This window comes from Zalophus californianus, chromosome 11, assembly GCF_009762305.2.
Source record: "Zalophus californianus isolate mZalCal1 chromosome 11, mZalCal1.pri.v2, whole genome shotgun sequence".
Classification (NCBI taxonomy): Eukaryota; Metazoa; Chordata; class Mammalia; order Carnivora; family Otariidae; genus Zalophus; species Zalophus californianus.
In genome coordinates, this window is record NC_045605.1 from 69,308,478 (window position 1) to 69,319,531 (window position 11,054).

Consider the following 11,054-nt stretch of genomic DNA (forward strand, 5'->3'; position numbering starts at 1 on the left):
AGCCCCACGTCAGGCTCTGCGCTCCAGGGAGTCTGCTTGATTCTTTCCCTCTCCCTCTGCCTGTTCATGAACACGTGCACGTACACATGCCCATGCTCTCTCTCTCTCCCTCTCTCTAAAATAAATAAATAAATAAAATCTTTTTTTAAATTAATATTCTTCTGGCAGCAGAAAAGGGTGGGGCCTTTAAATGCTGATTAGAATCTGTCTACTGGCAGGCATTGTTGAAAGAAGGCTTCCCTGTAGCTTCTCCATAGGCAGAGAGTTGACTTGTTCCTTGGCGGTTCTCATCCCTGCCTTCCAGGGCATCTAGTGTCCCTCTAATTCCTGAGGGCCCTTTCTCATGTACTGCAGGGAAAACTGATTTGCTTCTTGTCAGTGTCCCCCTCTACAAATATCTTTTGCCTTAGTTTAGTTTCTCCCAAAAGTAGAGCCTGAGACAAGAACTAGGGTACAGGTGGTTTATGTAGGAGACAATCCCAGGCAGCAGGGGTAAGGAAGCAAAGAAAAACAAGTCAAAAGAAAAAGGGAAAGCCCTAGAAGGGGGCGTGATTGAGAGTGTCACCGTGGACCATGGGGGCTGGAGAAGGGTCCAGCATGCCTCCTTGAATTGTCTGTCTGAAGCACTGGACGCCGGAGCACTTATCTACTGTTTGCTTCCCTTTTGGTGGAGTACTGCCCCCCAAAATACTCTTCCACGTGTACATGAGCGAAACAGCTTTCACCATATCAGAGAGGCTCCAGGGCAAAAAGAGAAAAGATGCAAGCCACACACTTGAAGTATGATGCTCTCAGCACAGGCGAGGTTGAGCCGTGGCTGAAGGCAGAGGTGGGCTGAGGAAATGTCAGTGAGGCAGCTCGGGGACCTACTGTAGTTGCTTTACCTCCATTTCCTTAAGACCATGTCCTCAGCTGCTTTCCCTAGTTCACATTGTGTCAACAAAGATGGACTTTCTGTTTTGTTTGTTTGTTGTTTTGTTTCAGAGAGGGAAGTGGGGAGAGGGACACAGAGAGAGGGAGAAAGAGAGTCTTAAGCAGGCTCCACACCCAGCGGAGCCCACTGCGGGGCTCGATCTCACGATCCTGAGATCATGACCTGAGCCAAAACCGAGAGTTGGATGTTTAACCGACTGAGCCACTGAGGGGCCCCTTTTTTGTTTTTTGGGCTTTTTTTTTTTTTTGGACTTTCTGTTTTTATTGGTCTCATCATTTGTGTGGGTTTATTTCTGAGTAAAGAAGAAAAAGACCTTGATGTTGCTATCTTGTGACCAAAAGTCCACTAAGCCATGACTAATATAACACTTATTTGTAATTTATTCAATACTTGCACCACTGTGAGCGATCCCCAAGCGTTGTCCCCAAGCCCTCCTAGTTATCTCATTTTTCAGGATTTTTTTTTTTTTTGGCAATCTTCCAGGATGGCGGGTTAGTGAAATGGGATTTGTTCATCCTAGGTAAACCACAGGTTGGACTCCTTCCACCCAAGAAGAAATGCAGTTTAGCCTCCACAAGTTCCACAGAAGCACGTCAGCTTTGGTTTTATACTGAAAGTCTATGGAAATCCCTTTAGTCATCAAATGAATGCCACAAGCCCTTACCAAGAAGCAAAACTTAGAACTGAGTGCAAACTACCTTCTTACAGGAAGCACAGTGAAGTAAAAAAAAGCCCACTTAAGACAGAGACTGAGACATGAATGTGCAGACAAGATCAGATCTTCTCTTTGCATGTTCTCCTTTGTAGCAATTTATACTATTACAATTAAATAATTCATTGTGAAATCAGTTGTCTGATGTCTAGCCCTCCTCCTAAGATAAGGTCTGTGGAAGTAGAGATGAGACAGATGTGTTAACATTTAAAACTGCTTGCCCTGCACCTAATGAATTGGTGGATTCCAATATATATTTGTGGAGTATATGCTTTCAGTTGCAAGTGACTGAACTCCCAACTGAAATTTGCCTTAAAGTAAGTTTAGAGAGAGGTGCCTCAGTGGCACAGTCAGTTCAGCTGCTGACTCTTGGTTTCGGCTCAGGTCGGGATCTCAGGGCTGTGAGACCAAGCCCTGAAAAGGGCACCACGCTCAGCACAGCGTCTGCTTAAGACCCTCTCTCCCTTTCCCCTGCCTGCTCGCTCTCTCTCCCTCTCAAATAAATAAATAAATATTTTTTAAAAAATAATAAGTTTAGAAGGGGGCCTGGGTGGCTCAGTCGTTTGAACATCTCACTCTTGATTTTAGCTCAGGTCATGATCTCAGGGTCATGGGATCGAGCCCCACATTGGGCTCCGTGCTGGGTGGGGCGTCTGCTTGAGATTCTTTCTCTTCATCTCCTTCTGCTCCTCCCTCCACGTGCTCTCCCTCTCTAAAATAAATAACTAAATCTTTTTAAAACATAAAATAAAATACGTTTGGAGGTAGGATATGTTCTCATTCAGCAACTTGACAATGTCGTAAGAATCCTGGTTCTTTTCAGCTCTCTCTGTACGTGGTCTTTGATGCCGACCTCATCCCTCGAGCTGCAAGCTGAAGAGTTTCAGGCATCACACAAAATCTAGAGGAAGAAGAGAGAACATTTCTCTGATTCTTTCTTTGAAACAAAGAAACTTTCTCTAGAATCCTCCAGCTGACTTCTCAGCTCTCATTGGCCAGAGTCGGGTCATATGCATATTTCTCGACTAAACAAGGGCTGGGGCTGGGGGGGGGGGGGGTGGGGGCAGGAAAGACTGCCTTTAGAGCAGCCAGTCAGGCCTATCTATCCCTTGGACTGGGATCAAAGGCCATTTTCTCTGATGTACAGGGCTGCGTGAAGGAGGGAAGGATAGAAGAACAAAATCACCGTTCTGTTAAAATGAAAGCTGGAGGCAACAAAGATGTCCACTGTGGGTTCACACAGCCTGGAACCCTCTGCATAGCACACTGTAATTCAGATATGCTGGCGTGGGCCAGACAACGGCCTCTGACATCAGGCTGCCCTCACTACCCTCTTCTGAGGTGGACTCTTCCCCCCAAGCAATTCTCCTCTCCCTTTCTTGTGACCCACCTCCACACTGAGTTCTGGAATCAGCCCCTTGGGCCCAGCCTGTGTTTCCCTTGATGCGTTTGCTACACTGCCATGGAAGACACTGTTTATTTTCTTGCTCACTATGCTTTCTAGAAGAATCTGTGATGACTTTTTCCTAGAATTACGAGTCTGTATCTGTGGACAAATAATCCTCTGGCCAAACAAGGACAATTAGACAGTCCCTGGTCGTTCCTTCTTGTGGCAGCGAAGCTTAGAGCTATCCTGGTGCACAGCGGCTGTAATGATCTCATCCCATTATATTTCTCTTATTTCTCATATTGTATCTAAGATCTGGTGCTGGTTGTTGTTGTTCTTTATGTAATAAGTTGATTCCGGGAAAGGCTAGGCCCCAGGATTCTGAGCCCTTGAAGAGAGACCAGCAAAAACTGGACTTAGCTTTGGCGTATTTCCCCTGGGTCAGCAATTGCTATCCCAGCTAACATACCCTAATTTGATTTCTAAAGCCCACTGACAAGACATTGGAAATGCATTCAAGTCAGATTCTTGTGATTGTCTTTTGAGGACCATAAAGCCAAAATACCCCCTTGTGGGCATGCAGGGGATACTTCCAGAAGGGGATGGATATTACCATTGTTAATCATCCTGACAAGAGTTCAGGCCTTTGGCTGGAAACAATTTCTGGTGAGCCGATCCACAGACCGGGGCAAGGGGAAAACGACCTTCTCTCTGTGGGGCCCAGGGCCAGTTTGGCCCGGTCTCTGAAATGGGGACATTCCTGGAGAGCTCCGGGTGATGATGAACAGCAGCAACTCCTGCAAAATGAGGCCAGGCCTGGAACACAACGGGACGAGGATGGACCGCAGGGGATCCCGAGGAGGGATCTGTGTCTGTGCCATTGGAGGAAGTTACCATCTTTGTTACAGTCTTCCCTTTCATTATGCTGGCATCATCAGTCATTTCTCGTTAAACCTGACGGGCTGCTCTCTGCGGGCGTATGGGGCACTGAAGGGATGGTCTTGTCTCCCACTTGCGCCGGAGAAGCCAAGAGGAGAGCAGCGCCTTGTGTGAAAACCGAAACACCGTCCACAGTAGTTGCCAGCAGAGGACACCTCAGACCCGGGGGCAGCAACGTCAGGGAGCGCACAGCGGGGACGGCAGTGCGGCTGCGCGGGCAGAAGGCCAGCGCGCAAGAAGAGGAAGAATGCGCCCTCTCTTCTTCCTTCCCTCTCTTGCGTTTTCCCTTCTTCTGCTCCTCCCTCCTCTCTTCTGCTCTCCTCTCCTTTCCTATCCTCTTTCCCTTCCTACCTTCTTTCTTTTTTTTTAAGATTTTATTTATTTATTTATTTATTTATTTAGAGAGCACTCGCAAGCAAGGGGAGGGACAGAAAGAGAATCCCAAGCAGACTCTGCCAAGCAGGGAGCCTGACTTGGGGCTTGACCCCACGACCCTGAGACCATGACCCCAGTGGAAATCAAGAGTCAGACACTCAACCCACTGAGCCACTCAAGCGCCCCTATCATTTATTATTAAGATTTTATTTATTTATTGAGAGAGAGAGCACACGAGTGGCGGGGAAAGGGGGGTCAGCAGAGGGAGAGAGAGAATCCCAAGCCGACTCCGTGCAGAGCCTGGCGCAGGACTCAATCTCACCAGCCTGAGATCATGACTTGAGCTGAAATCAAGAGTCAGATGCTCAACCCACCAAGCCACCCAGGCGCCCCTTCCTTCTTTTTTAATTAGAAGGCAATACATTCACATGGTCCAGAATGAGAAAGTATTAAAAGTATATACCACAGATATCCAATCAACCAATCTGCTCCTTACCCTTGTTACTAATTTCTTTTGAATTCTTCCAGGGATATCCTATGAATACAGAAGCAAATATAAACATATAGAATATATGTATTCCTTTTACTCTATTCTGTATGAGTGATGGCATACTCTACTTACTATTCTGTGCCTTTTTTATTCATCTAACAATATGCCTTAGAGCTTGTTGCATAGCAGTACGTAAAGAGCGTCCTCATTTTTTAAAAATAGCTAGATGGGTTTCCATTGTATGGGGACATCATATTTTATTTAATCTTTTTCTTTCACCATCAGTACATATTTCATTTCCCACGTGGGCAAATACATCTACTGGAGAACTTCCTAGAAGTGGACTTCCCGGGTCAAAGGGTGTGAGCATTTGTAATCCTGATATACATTGCCCCATTGAGGAGGGACCTATTCTTGAACACACATGGAATAGCATCCTGAATCATTCTCAGAAATAACTCTGAGAATCCATAAGGCACAATTTTTTTCTGGCAATTCACTGGTGGGACTTAGTGGTTTGGGCCAAACAATTTGGGTTATGACCATACCCCCCCGAGGAATGGTTATTTATGATTACAAGACCCCTTGTGACAGAGACTACCAGGGATCCTCCCAAATCCATTCTCCCCTTCTTCCACAGTAATAGAGGGTAAGCAAGGCAAATAGCCACCCATTTTCTAGCTAGACTGCACCTCGATGTGGCCTTGTGACTAAGTTTTCACCGATGGACCGTGAGCAGAAGTGAAGGATGGAGCTTTGCCTCATTTGTTTAAAGAAAAAAATCACTTGCTCTGGACTTGTACTCTGTCTCCTTCTCACAAACTGAAGCACACATGGGGCAGGCATGGCCCATCTTTGACCATGCAGGTGAAGACCATGGCATTGAGGGTGGCAAACCAGTAAGATGGAAGGAACTGGGACCCTTAATGACTATGTGGATCAGAAGGGCTCTGCCTCCCTGGCTTGCTTCCTTGGGGTTCTTTTGTGAAAGAGAGATAAACTTTTTTTTTTTTTAGATTTTATTTATTTATTTATTTATTTATTTATTTATTTATTTATGTGTTTTAGATAGAGAGTGCACGAGCGCTGGGAGGAGCAGAGGGGGAGAAAAGGGGAAAGAATCTCAATCAGACTCCACACTGAGCCTGACACTGGGCTCAATCCAACGACCCTGAGATCATGACCTGAGCTGAAACCAAGAGTCGGACGCTTAACTGACTGAGCCACCCAGGCACCCCGACAGATAAACTTCTATTTTCTTTGAATCATTGTATTTGGGGACCTTTGTGATAGCATCTTGGCCTTTACTCTCACATTCACCCAATAAGGATTTACGAGGGCTCAGCGAGGGTCTGCCACAGAGTAGACAATCCTTTCCCCCACTTCCTTTCACAATATTTACTAAGCATATATGATGTAGTAGGTACATTGCTGAGTGCTAGGGATACATTGGTGAACAAAACAGATGTTGTCCCTGACTTCATAGGCTTTCCAATCTGATGGAAGAGACAGATGCTATTCAGACAGTCACACAAAGAAATACAAAGCTCAAAAGTAAGGAGTTCGGGGAAAGTGGTGTTAGATGAGAATGGAGAGGTAGTGAGTGGCCCGATCATGCAGGGCCATGTTGAGGCTGAATGGTCTACACTGATAAGTAGCTGCTGATAAAGCCAGTCTTCCAGTCAGTTTGATTCTGCCCACCCACCCCCATCCCAAAGCACTCATTCAACAGATATTGACTGATCACCTAATTAGCTGATAGGCATGAGGGAGCCTCTCTGGTCTTGGGAAGTGCTTGGTCCTTGGGAAAACCTTGGGCATCAGTGCAGGTATTCCTTCAAAAAGAGAAATACTCTGATTCAAATTGGAGTACTTACCTGAAGTTAGAACGATGCTTAGGAAGGCATGACTTTCTGCTCCCTGAAGGTGTTCAAGCATAAGCAGGATCAGTATATCAGAGAGAAACTAGACTTGGAATTCAGGGGTGGAACACGAGATTCGGGGCCTTGATGCCAAGCAATGCACTCGAGGTCAGCTCAGCAAGGGGATGGCAGAGCTGGGGCAGGAAACCACAGCCTCACACAGTTGCTTCTGAACTGGCTATGCTTGCTAAGGCCTTCCCCTGGTTGGGTGTGGAGGGAATTGCTACCCAGCACCCCACAGGGGCCCCTTCGTGAGCCCAGGCTCTGCCCCTGCTAGTGCAGTCTGAATTTGAGAAAGAATTTCCCAGATCCTGCCAGGGGCCAATCTGTCCTTCCCCCTGTCTTCTGGGAGCCCTGACTCAGCCTCACCTCTCCTCAAAGATCTCCAGGAAGGCTGACGAGGGTGCTGCGTTTTCCATCAATATCACTATCCAGGGAACTGCAAGATGATGGAGCAGAAAGAGGACTGGATGAGAAATGACAGCTCCACCATGTTGAACTCACTTTCCTTCAGTTTCCTAATCTGTAAGAAAGGGAGATGGCGGGGGGGACGGGGGGAGGTTTGCATCTGAGACTCCTTTCTTCTCTGATACTCTATAGCAGGGGTTCTTAATGTGTGGTACTGGATTAAGCGACATCAGCATCACCTGGGAGCTTGTTATGAATGTGTCAGGGTGCACCCCAGACCCACTGAGTCAGAGTCACCTCCCTAGGATGGGGCGCAGCAGTTTGCACACTTCTGCTCTATCGAGCAGTCTTTATGGAACCCGGTGCCTCCCAAGACTGCACCCTACCCCTCACAGAGTGCGTGGTGGCACGGGAAGGACTGCTCAAGAAATGTGCAGGGTGTGCTTTGCACACCCCCAGAGCGTCCTCCACAGTGGAGACATCATAGATTTGTACAGTTATTGACAATTTCTCGGAAGTGTCTTGAAGAAGGGACACATCTTTCCAGTTGGACTGGAGGTGAAAGCACCAGGGGCTGCAATTTGGGGGTTGGAAGCTGGAGCGGTCTAAGCCCAACTGTACGAACTTCTCCACTCTCCAAATTCCTGAGCATGCACCACGGCCACTGCTCTCCTACTCTTTCAAAGCCTAACAGGAGAGAGTCCAGTGGAAATTTCCTCCTCTCACTGGCTGTCCTCCGGAAGGCATTTGTTTGAGGTCCAGCGATTCCAAACTAGAAAGGCCCTGAGAGACTTCCTCACCCAACCTCTTCATTTTACAGGTGAGGAAACTGAGGCCCAGAAGAGATTAAGCTACGTGTGTGAGAGAGTTTGAGGCACGGACAGATTCGACGCAGGTCACTGCTGGAGCTCCAGCTCTATTATAATCCGCATCCTGTGGGGCCCCAGCCCCAACTGTGAACCCGTTTCTTCTTCCAATTCCACCTCCCACATCGACTTCCAACACACACAGACCCACAGACACCCTCAGGCTCCTGCCGGCTCCCTCTCCAAGCCAGATAAGAGGACAGGAAATGAGACTCAGTCTTTGATAGAGCCCGTGGGCCTGAGGTCAAGTTTGAGGACAGTCTTGAGCTGCAGAGAGAGTTGCATTTTAATTGGGACCAAAGCTTCCAAAGGTAAAGGGAAGCATCTGCGGGCTTATTTTAGGCACTCTGAGCAGCTGGAGAAGGCGTGCTGGGAATGGAAAACTTCCAGGCCCCCCTGCCCCCACCCCCATAGGGCCAGATGAAGCCCACTCTGCCTGCCCAGGAGATTCCCAGGGCGTGCGCCACCGCCGCCCATTGCTGTCCTTGCCAAATTTGGGAGGCAGCAGATTTAATTCCTTAACTCAGCTCTGAGTCAGAGGTGGCCCAAGCTTCCGTAGCCCAAGCCAATGCTGCTAGGGGTGAAATTGCTAACTTATCCCTTCAGGCTCTTACCACATCATCCCTGAATTACTAAGGCCCAGAGCAGAAAATCAGAAATTCTCCAGCAGCCTCTGCAGCGGGGTTCCTCCCAGGGGACAGCAGTGTTTCTCCGTGGCTCTAAGACCCACACGTGCGAAGCATTGGCCTTCCCTCCCTTGCTGAAGCATTTCTAACTTGGGGAAGAGATAGGGGAAGTCTGAGTTGGGGGGAAGGGTTGTGGCTTTGCCCCAACCAAGCAACCATCTGGGAACATCTGGGTGTAAACAGAGTCAGTTCAGGTCACAGACCCAGCCCTTCAGGAGTCAAAGCCTTGTGGAAGAATCACAGTAGTACAGATTCAGGTACCTAGAGATGGTAGGGCAGGCACTATAGGTGATACTCATCATGTCAGTTAGCTCTTATACCCATAGTCCCAGCAGCCCAGGATAGTCCTGCTTTGACCATGTGACCCTACCTCCCTTTGGCTATAGCTGACTGGACAGGTGGAAGCAGAAAGCTTGAACAAAGGGGAAACAAACCCACAGGCCAGCCAGTGATCTACCACATTGAATGGCACAAAAAAGAGGAGCTGGGATAACGCATATTTCTTCATCTGGAAATGTAAACAAGAGGCATGCTGAGAGAATGAGACATTTAGCAGGAACAGACATTCGAGGGCAAGCCTGATGAGCAGACAAAAGTCATAAGGAAACAGGAATTATGAGGACTCAGAACCCATGAGTGGAGACACTATTGAGAGAATGGAGAACCACCTGCAGACGAGCCAAGGAATGGAGTCACGTTCATAGCCCAGGGCAGCGAAGGTCTAAGGAGACCCTGTAGTTAAGGTCCCTTGAACCTGTCTAGATCCAGAGGACCTTCCAGACTGCAGGGCCTAGCTACACTGCAATAGGGGTCCTCTCCTTAGATTCAATGAGAAGCTTGTCTTCCTTTTCATTTCTCTATCTCACACACACATTAGACACATTACTTGAGATAAATTGAATGATTCTTCGTTCCTGACAACCCAAGGAACCAAGCACAGACTCATCTCAGATTTTTAAGAAATATAAGGATTCAATAGTACTAGTGACAATGTTGAAAGAGCAAAATAAAATCACCCACCATGCTTCCCCATTTAATCAAGTAATAACAATGGGAGTAGCTTTCAAGTATTAAAAATATACTTCTATGTATCCTTGTACACATGTATATACAACTGCAGTTATGGTGAACATACATTTTGATCTTGAGTTTCGTTGCCTTATTGGGACTTGAAGAGATAGAAGTGTGAGGAAGAAATGAGGATGCAAGGAAGAACTCTACATTTCTGACTTGAGTCATTGTCTAGAACTATGCTGTCCAACATATGAGTAGCCACTAGCCACATGTGGCTGTTTAAATTTAAATTTCCATAGTTAAAATTGAATAAGGAAAAAAAATGGGGGTGGCGCCTGGTTGGCTCAGTGGGTAGAGCATGTGACTCTTGATCTCAGCGTTGTGAGTTCAAGCCCCACGCTGAGGATGGAGCCTACTTAATAGATAAATTGAGCAAGGTAAAATTTAAGTTGCTCAGTTACTAGTCACATTTCAAGTGCTCAGTGGTTAGTGGCTACCATATTAGACAGCACAGACACAGACCATTTCTATCACTGTAGAATGTTCTTCCCGACATTACTAGGAGAGAGGCACCTCCATTATCCTCTATCACAGGCGCAGGTAAACTTTTTCTGTAAAGGGCCAGGTAGTGAACATTGTAGGCTTTGAAAGCCACGTGGTCTCTGTTGTAGCTCCTAAAGCCCACCATTGTAGCACGAAAGCAAGCACGGCCAATTTGTAAACAAATGACCTTGGTGGTGATTCAACAAAACTTTATTTACAAAGAAAAGGCAGTGGGCCACATTTGGCCCACCTGCTGCCTCTAGTACCCATGTCACCCTATTTGTTTCCTTCACAGCAGGGAACATTTTGTAACAACTTTATCTTTTATTGTCTTTCCTCCCACATTAGATTCCAAACTCCATGAGGGCAGAGACTATGCCCATTTTGCTCATCACAGTGAATCCAGCACTGACCACAAGTGCTTAATTAATATTTGTCGACTGACTGAATGACTAATGGTGCTGCCATTGACTGGACTAGGGAAGGCCAGAGAAGGAAACTGTTTTTTGTTTTTTTGTTTTGTTTTTTGGTTTTTTTTAGAGAAGATAATGATTTCCCTTAGGGACATGCTACTTGTATTATAATTTATTACTTTTGTTTCTCTCTCTGGAGTCCCTTTCACCTTTAGCCTTCTTTAAGCCTCATTAGTCGGGAAGTCAGTGATATTTTTCAAGAGGACAGTTACTGCTTTCTGGACTTGGTCCCTGGGAGGTTGTCACTGGAGGCCCAGCCACAGGGGACAGACCCTGAGGCACCAGCCCCGAGCCAAAGGAGCAGG